Here is a 6973-nt window from a genome sequence, read left to right as displayed (position 1 = left end):
AATCAATTCTCCATGGTCAAAATCAAGTCCCGCCCTACATTTATTCTTGTTTGGGAATCCGTTTTACTTTGAAAAACGTCACAATAAGGCAAAAAAACACTATCAGTATCACAACTTCCTTTTCATGCTGTTTCACTTTAAAAGAACTGACTCGTTCACAAATCAGACATCGCATCTCAGTCTGAGCAAGTCTCGATTACTTTGGTTTGAACATGGAGCGATATGTTAATGAAATGTAGTAAAGTAAAAGTTTCCCAAACTGAAAATAATATGATAAAGTATAGATACTTGAAAAATGTATGCGACTCAAGTACAGTCATTTTATACAATTCATTAATCGCTATTAGCATTGGCCAAAACAACAGACTACTTAAATATCTGCCCTGGATTCCAGATATACTCAGGTTTTATCAGAGCAAACAAACACACACCTTCACCAAAAGGATTTTATGCAGACATGTGACCGGTTATATAAGGACCCAAAGCTTTATAAGTCTGCAGGTGTCTGAAGAGCGGTGACAGATCCGTCTGGTGTGTGTGAGTGTGTGTGTGTGTGGACGACAGGAACTTTTTGGTTCTCTGGCCAGAGAGAGTCCAAGACCTGCTGCTGAGATGTTCTTCCGCATTCCTCTCCTGACACCTGGATACATTCGATACCTGCAGGTAAGTGTCCTGTTTCTAGTGTCTGAAACAAACTTTAAAAGCCTTCTCCAAACAGTGGCTTATTTTCTTTATGTTTGAGGTCCTGGAGATGACTTGATAAATGAAATGTAAACAGAATAATGTTAATTTCAAAACTTAACTTTTTGATATTTTCTTCTGACCTAATCAAAGCCAAGTATATATATATACCAAACAGGGACTACTTTTTAATAATTTTATTTAGCATAGTAACATTAGTTTAAAAAAACCTAGCAAAATTATTTTGTATAAAATACAATACAACAAATTATACATGACCAACTAGCATGCAACCTCTACAGTGTATACCAATCAGAGTCTTAGAATGTAATAGTTCATGATCCATGTTAAACATACTGTATATCATACATTTTCAGATGTACTCCTCCTTGCAAAATGTTGTAAATGTTAATATATATGTATATATATATATACTTCATACCCAAACAAACAGCATTTATATGTTGTATTCTTGGAATGATTATAGTTTGATATAATTAAGCATCATTGTTAAATAATAAAATCTTAATAAAATAATCAAAGTGGCTGAGCATATAACAGATACATTAGGGCACGAAAACACATTACAGTAAAGCAGTTGAAGATCAGACCAAATTCAACCAAAAAAATATATATATATACATATATTTTAAATATAGCCTACATATATTTTAATAAATGTATAGCAAATCTATTTATATAGCAAATATTTAAATATTTTCTATTTAAAATCAATTCATCAAAGAAAAATAACACTGAAACAACATGAATATTTACAGTAATCTGATAATATTCTACCGGTTGTTTATCTGTGAGATTTTCCTCTCCGAAAAAAGCCTTTCTGGATGAGAATCACGGCCTGTCTGGTTCTGGTTAATTGGATACCGAGCCCAGTGACACGAGAAGCATGCTGCAAATCTCTAAAACTCTCTTTAGCTATTTTTGGAAACAGATTCAGCAGCAATTAACTTTGAAGCTCTGGCGTTTGTTTCCATTAATGACGTTTTTACATGATATAAATGATTCTTCACTGTGGTTTTTAAGGGAAGATTCAAACTGAGAGCACTGCTGTAATATACTTGACTGTTTACAAAACACCTTAAATCGTATTCAAGGAAACGGCCTAATTATATTTGTTTATGTTGATAAGCTTAATCTTCTTATCAGTCTTACTCTTGATCTAGTTCAGTAATACTTCTGAAACTTGCATGATATAACAAGCTTCTGAGAACTACATCCTTGATCGATTATCTCTTAGAAGGGCCATAAACACTGACCTCTGACCTTTTTGCTTTTAGACTCAGGCGGCGCGGACCGGTCTGCAGAGGGAAGGCCCCATTGTACCCCGCTTTGCCATGCTGCTAGGCCTTCTGGGTATTGGGATGTCAGGATACAGCTCTCGACAGCTGGCTCTATATCACAAGCCATCGGCACATCTCCTGCGGTGAAACTCAAGCAGAAAGCAAAGAGAAAACGCATCTGTTTTGTTTCAAGGTGCGTTCTTAATTAAACCGGCATCCATTTTCTGCTTTCGAACGATCCAAATATCATCATTAGTTTCACCACATCATGCTGAAGCTCATGGTCTTGCTTTGGTTGCGAGGATGGCCGATCCTCAACCAAGCCCTTCCAAACTTGTTCTTTAGCAACATCAACTGAGTGAACTAAACGCTTTTATTCTATTTAAAGTGCCCCTATTATACTTTTCAGATATTATCTTTCATGCAGTGTGTTAGTGAATGTGAAAGGTCTGCAAAGTTTCAAAGATCCAAGTGCACTGTAAATGGAGTTATTATCTCCCAAAAGAAATAACCAATTGCCTGAAACGAGTCGCTACCTAAGGAAATGTATTTTATGTGATTTGTACCTACTAGCCTGTTGCTTATTATATTTATCAGACTGAATAGGTTATGTAGAGTAAATTTGCTTTATAGTGTATCACTCGAACCTGGGTTAATCACTGATAGCTTACTGCAATTTAAAATGTTATCATCAAACGTGATGGCAAGTAGGCTTTCCAACTAATGTAAATCAATATTTACATAGTATAATAATAGTATGAAATGTATCTCTCTCACACGCATGTCCCGTGTTGTCCTGCAAAATCAGATCTACTGTCCTGCAACCAGGTGGTCACCCGCTGCAATGTATATTATGAGGAAAAACCATGGATGCATATAAGCCTATTGTTGGAGACCTTCAAAACTACATTAGGAACCTTTAAAATAGCATTATAAGGGCGCTATCTAGTTAAAAATGCATTGAGGGTACATGACAGCACCCTTCTGAATCATAAAAGGACAAATGGGACATTCAATGGTCTTGCGGAGCTCATGGATATCCTTCAATCCACCATTTGGGACTTCAATCCAGCCCTGGAATACATTTTTGACATAATGTGTCATGAGTTGTTTTTTTTGCTATCCCAAATATGTTTATGTGCACCTAAAGTCCCTAAAGAAGACCAGTCATAATCCAGCCAAAAGCCACGCAGCTGTAAGACTAGCACAAGCATTAATGCTAAAGTATGACTTCAGTTTTTATTGATTTCTGGAAGTAATTATGAGAGGCATAATGCTGCAATTTCAGCAGGTCATGAGTCATATTTACAGGATCCTTAAAGTACATTTAGCATGTAATACTAATTTCTCTCTGGCTGTCAGGATGTGATTTACTCTATTTATATAAAAAAGAAAAATACTTCAAAAATATTTATATTTATATATGATTATTTATATATTCTTACATATTGACTAGGCCTACTTGTGTTTTTGAGTTCTAATTTACATACGTTTATTGAATGCATGTATTTGTATTTAAAATGTAAGTGTGTTATAAACTGCAAAGTACTGTAGTATTTATGAATTCTTTAGCGTTGAGAGTAGGACAGTGTCTCTCTGATGGGCCTCCAGCTTTCGTGACCCGCTTTGTTCTTCACGTTTGGTCTTGGCACTCTGGTTTGCCAACCTCGGTGTGTCCCCCCCCCCCCCCCCCCCCCCCCCCCCCCCAAATGCCCATGAAGGACACTGACCTAGCAGAAACTCTCTCCTAACTAGGAATCTGATCAATACGATCTCTTAAAGAGTGTTCATTTATGAAAAAATATGTGGTATTGACGTATGTAGGCCTACTTGATGTCTCACCGACAGCAAAAAGTCATTGTTATTGTGTGAACTTGAGCGCTGAGTCATGTATTGATATCATGACGTCTCAGACAGGCATTCAAGAAGAGGAGCTTATGTTCTTAAAACGGTCTAATCTGCTCCTTCTTATCCAATTACAGCTGGCTGCTAATAAAAGGTCAAAGACCTTTATTTAGAGAAGTCGCCTGCAAATGACCAACCATTTCAATTGGGGACATTGTTGTGGCAGGTCCTGCCATGTAGTTCATTGGGTTTTTTATTGTTGACTTTATTGACTATAATGACTGTTGCCATTGTGAGTCACAATTTGTGACCATTTTAAGGCTCTTTGCACTTTGATGGCAGGAATGATTGTATTTTCAAAGCTCTTTTTGAATGAAAAGAGATATGCAATATATCTTGATTGTGTATTTATTTACAGAATAAAATATTCAAGCGCGTAAAGAGACCTCATGCATGTTTTTATTTGTTTTTAACGAGCCTACAAGTTCGATTAAACCATCAAAATTTGAGGGAAATGTTTAATATTTTTCAATATTTTAAATATAAGGGAAGAACAAAATATTACAATTGGTTAAGGTATGACAAAATGATTACTAAAGCTACAGGTTTTATTTTACTATGCAAAAAATGCAGAGAAAAACAAAAGCAGGAAAAAGCATGCATTGACTTTTATATTCTGTTGGTTCTCTCTTGTTTTTGCCTGTGTTCATAATTTCTTTGTATTACAGCCTGGCAAAAAAATATATATGTCTGCACAATTTGCAATGTTTCATTGCAATAATATAACTATTGACTGCAACTATGCAATATTTTCACAATTTTTTTTTAATAATATTTCAATAAAGGGTGAAGATGTACAATTTTCCTTTTGGCCACTTCTGTCCCAATTTAAATGAACACATACCATGGATTTCTGTTGATTTAATATAAAGAAAACTTAAAAATAAGTTTTTAAGAATTATTTAAATAATTATTTCACATTTTAAGTAAACATATTCATACTTTACAACATTGTACGCGCAAAAATTATGACTGAAAAACTTCAACATTCCAAAATGATTTGGTTTTAAGGTCATACAGTAGAGGGCACCACTGCACCAAAACCTCCTAAAATAGCAATGGCTTGAACTTTAAAAGTAGCCTAAACATTTTCATCCACCAAAATCTGATTACAACATACTAAACAGTTTATGTTTGTGGTTATGTAAGACAGAGAAACGCTAAATAAGAGTTGTTTATGAGTGTCTGATCTTCCAGACGATCACCTGTGGTCTTTAGTGCCTATGTTGCAAATGCATTGACCCAATTCAGCTATTAAGCTCTGCAAATCCTTACCAGAACCAACCTGTCGGAATTACTTCCTCTTATACACGACCAATCAAAAACATACATTCAAGCAGCAAATAAATACAGTACACAAACCTACAATCTACCGTCTTTGCACTCGCATATTTGTTGTGTTAAGTTAATAATCTGCAACTTTCACAAAGGCAATCTGCTTAAGTTTGCCTCCCGGTCATAGCAGATAATTGTTATTTTGCCATTGCTCTTTGTGTGCGTGTAAATAAATAGCTGTGTACGCAGAAACAGAGAATAGGGGTAATGTCCTCAGGATGAGTCAGCGTGTGACCAGACTGTCTTACGTCCTTGATATGGGTGAGGGCTTTTATAAAAGGAGATTTATAAATGAACCGTGCTCTCTCACAACTCACACGAAAATTATGTTGAAACAGTGTGTGTGTGTGTGTGTGTTTTCTCAGATGAGGTCAGCTTCTTTGTCTTGTTTAGAAGCAGTGTAGCTGCTATTTCCAGCAGTCCCGATGTACGCCAGAACCCAAAGTGGGAAAAGTAAACTTCATAGACGTGTTCATAACTTTCAATTTCATAATCTCCTTAATAAAGGCCCATCCATGGGAGGCTTTACAAGTACTCTGCATGTGTTAAGACATAAAGTAGCTACTATGCATGTTTAAACTCCTTAAGTTAACAAAGAATATATTCTTCACATTTAAAGCATAGGGAAATTCACATCACATGAACACATTTATGCATTATAGATCCGACTAATACAGCAAGACGAATTCAGATTAAACACACGTATTAAATGGAAACATTTACAATGAAAGTCAACTGCTTCTTAGCACTTCACACAGACTGTATGCACGTTGAAAGTGAACACAAAGTATAAACAGCACATTTGTTCGTTTCTTGAATTTTGGCCACCTTTGTTGTCCCAAGAGTTGATTATACAGATTTCAAATCTAAGGTAAAAAAAAAAAAAAGATTAGTTTTTACACTAATTATGACCACAAAGTACTTGTTTACAGAAGAGACAGCAGATCTTGAGATGCATTATGTATATATATATATATATATATACAGTGGGTAAGTAGTATTTGATACACTGTTGATTTTCCAGGTTTTCCCACTTACAAAGCATGTAGAAGTCTGTAGAGTTAGTGTGACTGTGAGTGACAGAATGTAAAACAAAAATCCAGAAAAACACATTATATGATTTAGAATTAGTTTGCATTTTATTGCATGACATAAGTATTTGATACATCAGAAAAGCAGAACTTAATATTCGGTACAGAAACCTGTGTTTGCAATTACAGAGATCATAGGTTTCCTGTAGTTCTTGACCAGGTTTGCACACACTGCAGCAGGGATTTTGGCCCACTCCTCCATACACACCTTCTCCAGATCCTTCAGGTTTCGGGGCTGTCGCTGGGCAATATGGACTTTCAGCTCCCTCCAAAGATTTTCTATTGGGTTTAGGTCAGGAGACTGGCTAGGCCACTCCAGGACCTTGAGATGCTTCTTACGGAGCCTCTTAGTTGCCCTGGCTGTGTGTTTCGGGTTGTTGTCATGCTGGAAGACCCAGCCACGACCCATCTTCAATGCTCTTACTGAGGGAAGGAGGTTGTTGGCCAAGATCTCGCGATACATGGCCCCACCCATCCTCCCCTCAATACGGTGCAGTCGTCCTGTCGTCCTGTCCCCTTTGCAGAAAAGCATCCCCAAAGAATGATGTTTCCACCTCCATGCTTCACGGTTGGGATGGTGTTCTTGGGGTTGTACTCATCCTTCTTCCTCCAAACACTGCAAGTGAAGTTTAGACCAAAAAGCTCTATTTTTGTCTCATC

General features: G+C 36.5%; 1 long non-coding RNA gene across 1 annotated transcript; it reads left to right on the top strand.

Annotated features, from left to right (window-relative positions):
• The first annotated feature begins 503 nt into the window (after window positions 1–503).
• LOC306985440 lies at window positions 504–4268 on the top strand. Its single transcript, XR_013794802.1, has 2 exons — window positions 504–663; window positions 1980–4268. It is a non-coding gene; the product is annotated as an uncharacterized lncRNA (long non-coding RNA).
• Window positions 4269–6973: the final 2705 nt, after the last annotated feature.

Source organism: Phoxinus phoxinus, assembly GCF_949152265.1.
Source record: "Phoxinus phoxinus genome assembly, chromosome: 18".
NCBI lineage: Eukaryota > Metazoa > Chordata > Actinopteri > Cypriniformes > Leuciscidae > Phoxinus > Phoxinus phoxinus.
Note: the sequence above shows the minus strand (reverse complement) of the source record. Positions and strands in the feature narration are given on the sequence as shown.